The sequence below is a fragment of the Salvelinus alpinus genome, chromosome 9 (assembly GCF_045679555.1).
Source record: "Salvelinus alpinus chromosome 9, SLU_Salpinus.1, whole genome shotgun sequence".
NCBI lineage: Eukaryota > Metazoa > Chordata > Actinopteri > Salmoniformes > Salmonidae > Salvelinus > Salvelinus alpinus.
The window spans coordinates 56,602,966-56,616,391 of record NC_092094.1 but is presented as its reverse complement, the minus strand read 5'-3'; the positions used below and the strand labels follow the sequence as shown (position 1 = coordinate 56,616,391).

General features: G+C 42.7%; 1 long non-coding RNA gene across 1 annotated transcript; it reads left to right on the top strand.

The window, feature by feature from the left end:
- The first annotated feature begins 4,661 nt into the window (after window positions 1-4,661).
- LOC139584048 (uncharacterized) lies at window positions 4,662-12,144 on the top strand. Its single transcript, XR_011676675.1, has 4 exons — window positions 4,662-4,858; window positions 7,734-7,876; window positions 11,697-11,901; window positions 12,009-12,144. It is a non-coding gene; the product is annotated as an uncharacterized lncRNA (long non-coding RNA).
- Window positions 12,145-13,426: the final 1,282 nt, after the last annotated feature.

Here is a 13,426-nt window from a genome sequence, read left to right as displayed (position 1 = left end):
CCCGATCATACTACCATGGCGTCACTATACCATAAAGTGTATTCCACTGTCTACCTACCTCCAGCTCACGCTGTTCAATTTAGAGGCGTTTTCACATATGAAATTCCATTCCCGGGAGTATTGGTGACTTTTATAAAAAACACATTTTGCTTTCACAAGACCTGGACATAAATGTTTCAGGATGCAATTTGCGAGACACACATTCTACATGACGTTAGCTTGTAACCTGTTGGGGATGGGGGCGCTGTTTAGACTATTTATGCTAACTTGGCTAATTTTTGAAACGGCTTCCCACAAAATCCTTGATCGTACAATATGCATATTATTATTATTATTGGATAGAAAACAGTCTATAGTTTCTATAGGAGTTGAAATTTTGTCTCTAAGTGGAACAGAGCCCATTCTACAGCAATTTCCCTGACATGGAGTCAGATTTGAGAAATGTTGGCCACTCTTCTGAACTCAGTTAAAAGGGCACTGTCGTTGCTATGACTATACGGACACTTCTTACGTCTTCCCCTGGATGCCTTTACGTGATGACGATTCCAACGGGGTCGATTGCACGTTCACAGGACCTACAAATGAAAAAACTCTGAAGCTAGTCATTCTTTGGGAGCTGCGTCATGAGCCTAGAGGACACCGGCGCGCACCTGTTCCAAGCGTTAGTTTAGCCTGTTATATTTCTCCGGTCATCTTTTCACTCGTTATAGGAGTTAAAAACATCATAAGGTAGTTAATTTAAAGCGTTTTATAGCAATTTATATCCGTTTAGTGCGATTTTGGGACATTTATTTTTGCAACGATGTGAAAAGTTGGGCACGCTTTTCAGTTCATCCCGAACGCAGTTGACATTTCCACATGGCAAGAGGACAGCTTTCCACCAAAAGATGATTTCTCCCAAGAAAGGATCCTTTGCCCAAGATACTGATGGAAGAACAGCTCAAGGTAGGACATTTTTATTATGATAAATCGTGTTTCTGTCGAAACATTTTAGTGGCTTCGGACGCCATGTTTTTTGACGTAGCATCGCTTGGCGCAAGCTGTATTGAAAAGTAAGGATAATTTAAAAAATGTAATTCCGCGATTGTATTAAGAATTAAATTGTCTATCAATCCCTGTCCACCCTATATTTTTTAGTCACGTTTATGAGTATTTATGTATAAGAGTAGATCACTGTCTAAGTGGCGCACAGACTTTTTCTGACCAGCTGAGCTACATTCCACATTGTCTAACCATGATTTTGGTGGCTAAATATAAACATTTTCGATCAAACTCTATATGGATTGTGTAATATGATGTTACAGGAGTGTCATCTGAAGAATTCTGAGAAGGTTAGTGAAAAAATTAATATATTTTGGCGATGTTTACTTTTATCGCTCACTTTGGCTAGAATCAATGCTGGGCTGCTATGTGCTATGTGCTATGCTAATATAACGATTTATTGTGTTTTCGCTGTAAGACACTTAGAAAATCTGAAATATTGTCTGTATTCACAGGATCTGTGTCTTTCGATTCGTGTATGCTGTGTATTTTTACGAAATGTTTGATGATTAGTAAGTAGGTAAACACGTTGCTCTAAGTAGTTTGTCTATTCCATTTGTGACGGTGGGTGCAATTGTAACCGATGCCATCTACCTGAAATATGCACTTTTTTCTAACAAAACCTATCCCATACCATAAATATGTTATCAGACTGTCATCTGATTAGTTTTTTTCTTGGTTAGGGGCTATAAATATCTTAGTTTAGCCGAATTGGTGATAGCTACTGGTGTTGGTGGACAAATAAAAGATGGTGGATTATGCTAATGTGTTTTTAGGTGCTAATGTGTACATCTTTACATATTGTGTCTTCCCTGTAAAACATTTAAAAAATCGGACATGTTGACTGGATTCACAAGATCTGCGTCTTTCATTAGCTGTATTGGACTTTAATGTGTGAAAGTTAAATATTTAAAAAAAATATTTTTTTTGAATTTCGCGGCACTGGTTTTTCAGTGGGGGTGGGGGGGGAGTGCCGCTAGCGCCACTCTCATCCTAGACAGGTTAACTGAAAAAAGGTTCTAAACGACTTGCCTGGGTATGATATTGCATTTCAGTCATGCTTTATAGTCCTAATTATAGCTACAATTAGTTGATCAGGGTACCTAAACAAAAGCTACAGGATCCGAATGATATTGTTAGCAAAATACATGTTTTATCGAGTTATATAGCAATAGTGAAGCACAAAACAACCTGAAAATAGCTAGTTAGTTGTTTACCCTATACCCGAAAGACACACTTGCGAGGCTGGCTGCGTAGCAAGCAAAATTGTTGTGCTAAATAGCAACACACTCAGTGTTCACTCTTTCAGTGATGTTATTTTATAGCATATCTCTTAACTAGATTTCAATTTATGCTGGTCCTTGACAGACGTGGTGATGTCCTTTCATGGTTGGTATAGCTGTTTTTTTTCATATTTGTTTTTTTAACAAGGATGAGTTCTTGTTGTTTCTTGTTGTTGACAAGGTTTACAGAAGTCATCATCAGAGAAATGATCACTCAAACCCCTACATCCAAAGCACAAAGTGTGTGGATCCCAGAGTGTATGTGTCTTTGCAGAACAACTAGCCATTCTAAGCTTTAGTAAATCTGTGTCATCCAAAGGAAGTTTCTGAAAAGTCATTGCGTTGTCGCATGTTGGGATTGCACATCTGCGAACCATTTTCAACATTATTCAGCAAATAACCTTACAACAAATACTACTTCAGTTCCCTTGACGCCTGGCTGATCTGAATGACAGACGACGTAACTAGCTATCTTGTACCAGTGCCAGTAGCACGCTCAAAACTTACACGCACGTAGTAGCGAGAGGAACACGGAAGAATACGCATGCACACCAATATGTGTACAACATCTAAGGACCTGCATCAAGATACCGAGAGCTTTGCAGTTAAAACAAATATGTATTTGGGTGTTTTTGGCGCCTTTGTTCATGTTTTTGGACACCCTGGATCTCCAGAATGAGGCTCAGGAAGTCAATTGTTGGGCAAAAACAAAAAAAATCCCCATCAAAGTCCGTCAGTTTAAGATAGAGATACTGAATCTGGTTTTTAGCATGGGCTGTGTCTCAATCCACCACATCCGCCTATGTCGGCCTTCCGCATCTGCGGTGGAAGGTGGGCGAGTTACAGCGTTGTTTGTCAGACCATGAGACATCCCAAACATCGGCCTTCTCAAGAAAATGTCTGTAATGGTTTGCCCCACAAGCTAATAAGGACACTGGAAAGATGAGACTCTCACAAACACGATCGTGTCACGGGACTCATCTGAAGGTAACCGGTACCGGTTCTAAAAAATTTATGGAAGTATGGAGGTAGTGTTGTGCCTACGCAAAGAAAGGAAATATATATATATATTATTTTTTTTAAAGCTTTCTTCAATCTCCTAGACATAGGAAAGACACTTCAAAACATTATTCCTTATGATTTACAGTATTTTTTGTACAAACACCTAAAAGGGTCCTATTTTCAAAATGAAATAGAGTACAGTGTCATGACATCACCTTATGTGCACCATATTAAAGCTACTGTAATAATAATAATAATAATAATAATGTAATTGGTCTCTCCTATATACTTTACCATGTCCTCAAGAAAGCATTTAAACTTAATGCACAGTATCTATACTTCTTATGCAGAGACTACTTTTCTCACATGATTTTTTCAACTACTTGACACATTTATCATTGAAGTGGCAAAGCGTTTCCACTTCCCTTGGTTTTGGAGCTTTCTGATAACTGACCTGTATATTGTTAAGCTGGGGATTCAACAATGAGGAGAGGCAAAAAAGATACAGTAGCTATTTTTACATTCTGCATTTATTTTCATACTTTCTGACCCACCAATCAAAAGACCACACTCTGCATTGGCCAAAAGTGTTCAATTCCTATTTTCCATGGTTGTTGACCTCCCACAATGTCTCTATGCCTCCGCTGTGTGCTGGTATTTATGACATTACAGACATGCTGCCTGTAACCACCGTGAGTTAGACATAGGGTCCCGAAAGCCATCCTCACATTGAGAGGCATCTGCAAGCGGGGAGATAAAAGAAAAAAACGGATGCCCATCCAAATTCTCCACAGGAGGATGAGCGCTCATGTCGCCTCTTGACAGTCAAGATAAAGGCTCAGATGAGAGTTTCCTCTAGTCTCACTTTCAACAGAAATTAGAGGCCCACTCTAATCCAGTTCATGAAAAAGTACATGGTGTATAAACTCTATTGAGATCTGTGTGGACCTATCAGTGCCTTTATAGAATAACCGATAATATAGAGATTTACTATGTATTGTCTGAAATGGTAGAAGCGGTGACTGTTTGACTGTAATGGGAAATGTAAGACTTGCTTCCAGGTATTGCAGAAGCAGCCAAAACTCCAACAGATTATGTTATATATTGTTTCTGTAAATCGGGAAATTACAATGTGTCTGTATGTGTTATATACAAAGCAGGTACAGTAGTGCATGCGAGCATAATGTTACTGAATGTCTTTGGCCGTTAGCAAGGAACGTTCTATTTAAACTTGATCCTTTTGAATGTTGCTTTGTGCAGAAGAAATGTGACGCAAGTACAGTATTTTAGCAACCAAATACCTTCTGTTACGGATACAGGTATCCTGTATGTATTTGTTTTCTCTCCTTCTGCACTAGTCACAGGTGGCAGTCATCAGTCGCCAATCAGTTGCCAATCTGAAGACACACCTGCTCCTTTTCCCTTACCCAATCAAATCCCCTTTCCCTTGGTTTAAAAGAAACCCAATCAGTTGTCTCTGGAGCTATCTCGCTTTTGTTTTTGCACCTACATCTCACATTGTCCGTTATCATGTGAGTATGTATTGCTGTGGTGTATGGGTTGTTTGTTTGTTGGTGGGAAAAGGGGATACCAAGCCAAGTCGCCCTTGGGCATACATTACCCGTAGGAAACTTTGTCTAAGTACCCTAGTTAGAACTGGGCGAACCACCCACTGTATTTTATTAGTTAGTTAGCTAGCTGTTCTTGAAGCAGGCAAGACTAGCTTAGGTTTTAAAAAATATATGTATTAGTTCTTTCCTTGGGTCCAGCTCAGCCCCCCATTACCGTGTGTTTGAACTATAAACCTAAAGTGTTTGATGGTAGGTTGTCTGTTGTTTTTAGTTCTCACTGTTCCTTTTCACTGTTATGATTTGCATGAGATATGTTACGGGTCTCGTTTCCATCCCCCCTAGACTGCAGGGCCAAAGTGGTTCGTAACATAAGTAGGGGCTCGTCTGGGATCAAGTCTTTACTTACACCCATGCCGCACGTGCAAATAATCGTGGTGGTCTAGTTCATTGTTGAGCAACACAGCTGGGAATAGCTGATGTTGCATTAGAGTTTGCTATTTGTTGGCTCTTGTGTTTTAGTGGTAGTTCAAAATGGCTACTTTTGATTTGAAATCTTTTTTGGATAACCCTACGTGGGAGGTTTTTGACAAATGTCGTAGAGTTGATTTACTGACCTAGGCTGACCATTATTCTGTATCTATTCCGCAGAGTTTAGTTAAAGCAGAGGTTAAACAACTGGTGTTAAATGTTTTGTTGGAAGAGCAAGTGCTTGTGTTACTGCTGCCTGAGCCTACTACCCCATGTAGGGGATGTTGCTGCTCCTGTAAGCCCGTTGGTGTCTGAGGGCGAGGCTAAAGCTCCAGCCACATTGCCCCGTTTTGAGCCACTCTCCCCACTGTCAAACGGTGATGCCATGAGGGATGGCCGTTCGACACAACTCCAACTGGAGGTGGAAGAGAGCCCAAATCAGGCGAGTAAATCTCCAGTTGGAAATGTGTCAATTTGAGGCAAAAGAGAACAGCGGCAGTTGCAGTTCAAAATGCGCCAGATGGAACTGGAGGCAGAGACAGCGAGGCTAGCCTCCGTTCCTGCTGTGACTGGTAGTGAGCCGTCCTCACCAGCTGTGTCTTCCAACACTTTTGACATTAGTAGGCAGATTGCCTTGGTACCTTTGTTCAGAGAGTCAGAGGTTGACTCCTATTGTGTTTTTGAACATATAGCAGTAGCATTGAAATGGCCTGAAGAGGTATGGTGTCTATTACTTCAGTTTAAATTAATTAACTGGTAAAACCCAAGAGGTTTTGTCAGCGATACCTCTTGAAGACAGTTTGAATTATGAAGTGGTCAAGGCTACTGTTCTTCGCGCCTATGAGCTTGTTCCTGAGGCATACCGACAGAGATTTAGGTCTCGTAGAAAGTCTTCTAGTGAGACTTATATGGAATTTGCTACAGACAAGGGAAATCTGTTTGATAAATGGCATGCTGCTAGCAAAGTAACTGATTTCAACTCTCTCCGGGAGTTAATCTTGTTGGAAGAGTTAAAAATTTGCTTACCTGAACGCATTGTAGTTTACCTAAACGAACAGTAAGTATCCTCCCTGTCAGAAGCGTCTGTTGGCAGATGAGTTTGTGTTGACGCACAAGAGCGTGTTTTCGGCTCATACTGAGAGAAGAGCCACTGAATTGTCTACTTTTAGCCCTAGTCGCCCAGCAGTACATCAAGCATGCCAGAAAAATGTGTGGCCCTGTTTCTATTGTCATAAGATGGGACATATGATGATTGCTTCCTGCTAAAACGCAAACAAGGGATGCCTCTTCGTGCCAACAGGTGTTGGGCTAATTCGTACGGTTGGGAGGTCTGAAACGAAACAGGTGCCTCAGGGTAAATGTAGTTTGAAAGACCCAGTCCCCGACCGCAGTTATGAACCGTTCATTTTCGAGGGGTTTGTTTCCCTAACGAATGACGAAGCGTCTCAGCGTCCGGTTAAAATCCTTAGAGATACTGGTGCGGTGCAGTCGTCTATGTTTTCCTTCTCCGACAATACTTACTGTGGTTCCAGCGTGTTAGTTCGGGGTATTGAAATGGGTTTTGTGCCATTGCACTTTGTGAGTGTATACTGAGGTAATCAGTGGAATATTCAGAGTGGGGGTACGTCCTATATTGCCTGTGAAAGGAGTGACCTTGATAATGGGTAACAATATTGCCGGAGGAAAGGTGGTACCCGTATTGGAAGAATTTGATAAAAGTGACCACTCTCTCTCCAATGAGCTGGTACAGAGTTATCCACATGTGTTCCCCGCTTGTGCTGTCACTCGTGCTCAGGCACGACAAGTGGGTGACGTCATAGATTTGTCGAACATTGTTCTGTTCAAAGAGTTTGATCAAGAGGATGGGTTGTGTGCTACCTCTGGGAAGCTGACAAACAGCCCAGGGCAGAATCGAAGTATATTGAACTTATTGCTGATGCAATACAGTTACCAGTCACTCGTGAGCAGCTGATTGCTAACCAGAAGGTTGACAACAGGCTTGCTAAATGTTTTTCTAGGGTTGTCTCATTGGAAGAGGTAAAGAAGAAGAACGTGGCTTACTTCATTGATAGTAATCTCCTCATGCGTAAATGGACATCCCATGTTGACGCGGGTGGAGATTGGAATGCTGTTTACCAAATAGTGATTCCTACAGCCTTTCGACAAAATGTGTTATCCCTTGCTCATGATCACCAGTGGTCCGGTCATTTAGGAATCACCAAGACTTATGATCGGGTCCTTCGACATTCTTTTGGCCAGGTTTAAAACAAGATGTGGCTCAGTTCTGTCGGACATGCCACATGTCAGATAACCTGATTTGGTTTTCCTGTTATTCCTCCCACTCCTCTTTGTCCAATACCTGCCATAGGTGAACCATTCGAACATGTGGTGGTTGATTGTGTTGGACCGTTACCGAAGACAAAATCGGGTAACCAGTTGCTGTTAACGGTTATGTGTATGGCAACAAGATACCCCGAGGCCATTCCTCTGCGAAGGATTACAGCTCCGGTGGTGAGTAAAGCCTTAATTAAATTCTTCACGACTTTCCGGTTACCTAAGGTGGTACACACTGATCAGGGTACATATTTCCTATCAAAGCTCTTCAAGCAGGTTTTAAAATCCTAGTCAAAACCTACCAAACAAGGCAAAACATTCCATTACACCTTATCCTACGTGTCAACAGTATGTTTATGTTATATGCACTACCATTCAAAAGATTGGGGTCATTTAGAAATGTCCTTGTTTTTGAAAGAAAAGCAATTTTTTTGTCCATTAAAACCTCTTGACACTACAGGGGGTGCTGTTTCAACTTGGACATTTATCGTTCCCAAATTAAACTGCCTCGTACTCAATTCTTGCTCGTAGAATATGCATATTATTATTACTATTGGATAGAAAACAATCTCTAGTTTCTAAAACCGTTTGAATTATGTCTGTGGGTGAACCAGAACTCTTTCTGCAGCGAAATTCATGACAGGAACTGCGAAGGTCTGAAAACGAGGCTCTGTTCTCAGATCAGTTTAAAGCTCTGTATGTATCCTATGGGTCGACATGAACTGCACCCGCCTTCCCCTGGATGTCAGTAACCAATGAGAAGTGGAATGGAGTTTCTACGTAGTTCTCAGAGCTTATAAAAGGCCAAGGAACGAAGGGAGCTCTCTTTTCGACATTCGTCATTACGCAAAGCAAGACCTCAGGATGGCATTTTGAAACGCTCAGTTATCAGCCTTAGATATATATGTCTGTAATTTAATTCGATATAGTTGTTAGAAACATCATAACGAAGTTATTTTAAACCGAGTTATATCAGTTTATGCGAGTATATTGCTATTTTCGGAATTTCCTTAGTATTGCGTTTTGAGGATTTGGGCATGTTGTGGCCACATAGCTATTGTTAGCTGCTAATTCCGAAGTTGAAGACGACGTTTTACAACCAAGCAACAATTCTTTTGGACAAAGGACACCTTGCCCAAGATTCTGATGGAAGCTCGTCCAAAAGTAAGAGCTATTTATGATGTTATTCCGTATTTATGTGGAACAATGTAAACGGATTTGTCCGCCATTATTGCGGCACTAGTCTGGCGGTAACGCACACTGTATGTCTAGTAACGTTAATTTAACTTTAATCTAACTCAGCGGTTGCATTAATAACTAATGCATCTTTCATTTGCTGTCCAACCTGTATTTTTTAGTCAAGTTTACGATTATTTATTGATTAGATTAGGTGCCTTTCCAAGATGGCGCCGGCCAGGATGCATGACCTGTTGCCACTGATCACATTGTATAACCACGATTTGTGCTGCTAAATATGCACATTTTCGAACAAAACCTATATGCATTGTGTAATATGATGTTACAGGACTGTCATCTGATGAAGTATATCAAGGTTAGTCCAAAATTATATATCTTTTGCTGTATTGTTACGATCGCTAACCTGTGCTGCTGGTAAATTGCTTGTGTTTCTGGCTATTGTGCTAAGCTAATATAATGCTATATTGTGTTTTCGCTGTAAAACACTTAAAAAATCTTACATTGGCTGGATTCACAAGATGTTGGGCTTTCATTTGCTGTACGCTGTGTATTTTTCAGAAATGTTTTAAGATGAGTAATTAGGTATTTGACGTTGGTCTCTGTAATTATTCTGGCAGCTTCGGCACTATTTCAGATTGCAGCTGCAATGTAGAACTGTGATTTATACCTGAAATATGCAAATTTTTCTAAAAAAACATATGCTATACAATAAATATGTTATCAGACTGTCATCTTATGAAGTTGTTTCTTGGTTAGTGGCTATTTATATCTTTATTTGGTCGAATATGTGATAGCTACTGATGGAGTAAAAAACTGGTGGAGTAAAAAGAGTGGTGTCTTTTGCTAACGTGGTTAGCTAATAGATTTACATATTGTGTCTTCCCTGTAAAACATTTTAAAAATCAGAAATGATGGCTGGATTCACAAGATGTGTATCTTTCATCTGGTGTCTTGGACTTGTGATTTAATGATATTTAGATGCTAGTATTTACTTGTGACGCTATGCTAGGCTATGCTAGTTTGGGAGGAATTAGAGGTTAAAATAACATCAAATTGATCAGAAATACAGTGTAGACATTGTTATTGTCTTAAATTATTGTATTGTAGCTGGATTATTACAATACATTGTAAAACATTCTGTATTTTCCCACACTCTATCCCAGCCAGGTGCAAATTGGGGGAGGAATACAACAAATAAATTGCTTTGCATGTGTGGTTCCTTACCACAATCAATCAGAATGGCAAAAAATAATCTCTGGTCAGAGGGCCTTAGAAATAGTTTTTGCAGAGAGAGAAGCTGTCACGCCATGATCTGTTTTACCTGTCCTTCTGCTTGTCTCCACCCCCTCCAGGTGTCGCCCATCTTCCCCACTTATCCTCTGGGTATTTATACCTGTGTTTTCTGTCTGTGCCAGTTTGTCTTGTTTGTCAAGCTTACCAGCGTGTTTCCTGTCAGCTCCTGTCTTTTCCCAGCCTCTCTTTCTCATCTTTCTGGTTTTTGACCCTTGCCTGTCCTGACCCTGTACAAGCCCGCCTGACTATGCCTGTCCCTGAGCCTGCCTGCTGTCCTATAACTTTGCTCCTACTCTGGATTATCGACCCCTGCCTGCCTTGACCTGTTTGCCTGCCCCTGTTACAATAAACATTGTTACTTCATACAGTCTGCACTTGGGTCTTACATTGATACCTGATAGTACGAACAAGCCATGACTGATCCAGCAGACTTAAGCTTCGGCAGGACACCCTAAAGGGGGCAGACTATGCTGTGGAGTTCTGCACGCTAGCAGCGGAGGGTACCTGGAACCCGGAAGCGCTGTTAGAGACGTTCCTGCACGGATTATTGGAGGATGTAAAGGATGAGCTGGCAGCCTGAGAACTACCGACGGATCTCGACTCATCGCTTTAACCATCCAGATCGATGGTCGGCTACGGAAACATAGCAGGGAAAAGAGGTCCGATTGCGATCCCAATCGCTCACTCAGGGATCCCACCTTGCATCTGATGAACTCCAGAAGTCCCCGGCATCTACGACCCCGAGAGGATCCGAGCTTACCCGAGGTACTCCAAGAGCTTCCGGTGACTGCCGATACACCTCTTCCCAAGCCGATGCAGCTCGGCAGGGCTAGGCTGTCTCCAGCCGAACGGGTAAGCAGACTTGACACCCAGAGTTGTCTGTATTGCGGTACTACAGGTCATTTTGTGTCTACCTGTCCCTTCAAGAGACCTAGCTCATTCATTGGGGTGAGTACACTGGTGTGTCTTAAAGATAATTGTTCTTCTCCCCTTACTCGGCCCCCTCTCCATGCCACCCTGCTGTGGGGCGAACCAGTCCAAGTCTCTCCAGGTACTCATCGACTCGGGGGCCGATGTGAGTCTCATGGACGTTACCCTGGCGTCCGAGCTGGGCATCCCCACTCAAACCCTCTCCATTGTCATGTGTGTTAGAGCGCTGGACGGGTGCTCTATAGGCCAGGTCACCCACCAGACCACCCCCGTCAACCTACAAGTGTCAGGGAACCATAGCGAGATGATCCAGTTCCACAGAGTACCAGGATCTCCGGGAGGGGTTCAGTAAGGCCTGGGCCACTTCGCTTCCGCAGCACCGACCGGTATCCAAGAAGGTCAAGCCTGAGGCGCTGGCATAGTGCAGCGGCTACACCCCCGGAAACCGAGCCCTCCCCCCCGCTCCAAGATCATTAGCCCATTTGCTGTTTGTCCTTTGTTGCCCGGTATCCTCCGTATTTTTCCTACCTTCTAGAGTCAAAACCATGTCTGACTGCCCCATGTCTTCTGCTTCTAGGCCCATCCCTCCCCCTGTGTCATCGATGGCCGGCCAGCGTATATGTTGAGACACCACCTGAGGGTTCGACCACGGGGCAGGGGTTTCCAGTACCTGGTTGACTGGGAGGGTTATGGCCCGGAGTAGAGGTGCTGGGTTCCCGCTAAAGACATCTTGGACCCGGCCCTCATTGACAACTTTTACCGCCGGCATCCCAATCAACCAGGTAACCGCCCAGGTGGAATGCCAGGTAGCGTCCCTAGAGGGGGGGTGGGGGTAGTGTTATGCCCTGATCTGTTTCACCTGTCCTTGTGCTTGTCTCAACCCCTCCAGGTGACCCTGTACCTCAAATCCAGAAGAGGAAACATATCCCAAGGACCCCAGCTTCTGCAGCCATCATGAGAATGATTCAGGAGGAGCATGCTGGTGCCCCAGCCGCTCAACCTACAGAACCAACAAGTCCAATACCGTAAGTGTGTGATTTTGGGGTGTATGTGACTCTCCTACCTTGGCCTGCTGTAACTATTTGTGAGTGAGATGTTAGGAAAATTCCTGAACTAAGTGTTTTCATCATTCTAGATTGCAGCCGCTGCTTTTTGTGTGGACCCAAGAAGGACAGGAAGACACAGTACACATGCATCAAGTGGAATAAATACTTCTGCAACACACACAGTAAACCTCTATCCCTCATATGGTGTGTATACCGACCTTCATTTGTGTTCAATGGTGCTCATTTATATTTTCCATAAAATATTCTTTGTAAAATGTCTCGTTCCAATTTGTTCATTTCAAAGCAATAATCATCAATAGTGATGCTAACCTTGTTTCATTTATATATTTTCAAGATTAACATGATTTATTCCAGCCATGTCTTGCTTATAATAGATTTGTTTACAAACAATTTACTAATCAATAGCAGTCTTTTTGCATGGCCAAATTTTGCATGGTCATCAGCAAACTTTAATGATTGTTTTGGAGTCGTGCATGGCCACGCAGTCGTGGGTGAACAGAGTTCAGGAGGTGACTAAGCACGCATGCCTTAGGGGCCCTCGTGTTGAGGGATAGCGGGGCGCATGTGTTGCCTACCCTCACCACCTAGGGTGGCCCTTCAGGATATCCTGGATACAGTTGCAGAGGTTGGTGTTCAATCCCAGGGACCTGAGCTTAATGATGAGTTTGGAGGGCACTATGGAGTTGAATGCTGAGCAGTAGTCAATGAACAGTGTTCTCAAATAGGTGTCTTGTCCAGCTGGGAGAGGGCAGTGTGGAATGCAATAGAGATTGCATCATCTGTGGATCTATTGGAACGGTGTGTATTGGATTGGATTCAGGGATGATGGTGTTGATGTAAACCATGACCAGCCTTTCAAAGCATTTCATGGCTACAGATGTGAGTGCTACGAGTCATTTAGACAGGTTACCTTGCCGTTCTTAGGCCCAGGGACCATAGTGGTCTGCTTGAAACATGTAGGTATTGCAGATATTAGAGACGATCAGGAAGAGGTTGAAAATGTAATTGAAGACACTAGCCAGCTGGTCCATGCATGCTATTGGAGTACCAGGACGTCTACTGTCTGGCCCGCGGCCTTGTGTACATGAACCTGTTTCAAGGTGCTACGGAGAACAATTACATGTTACATGTTACAATTACATTACTGTTACATGGCTACGGAGAACAAGATCACAGTCATCTGGAACAGCAGGTGCTCTCATGCATGGTTCAGTGTTGCTTGCCTGTAATCCATTGCTTC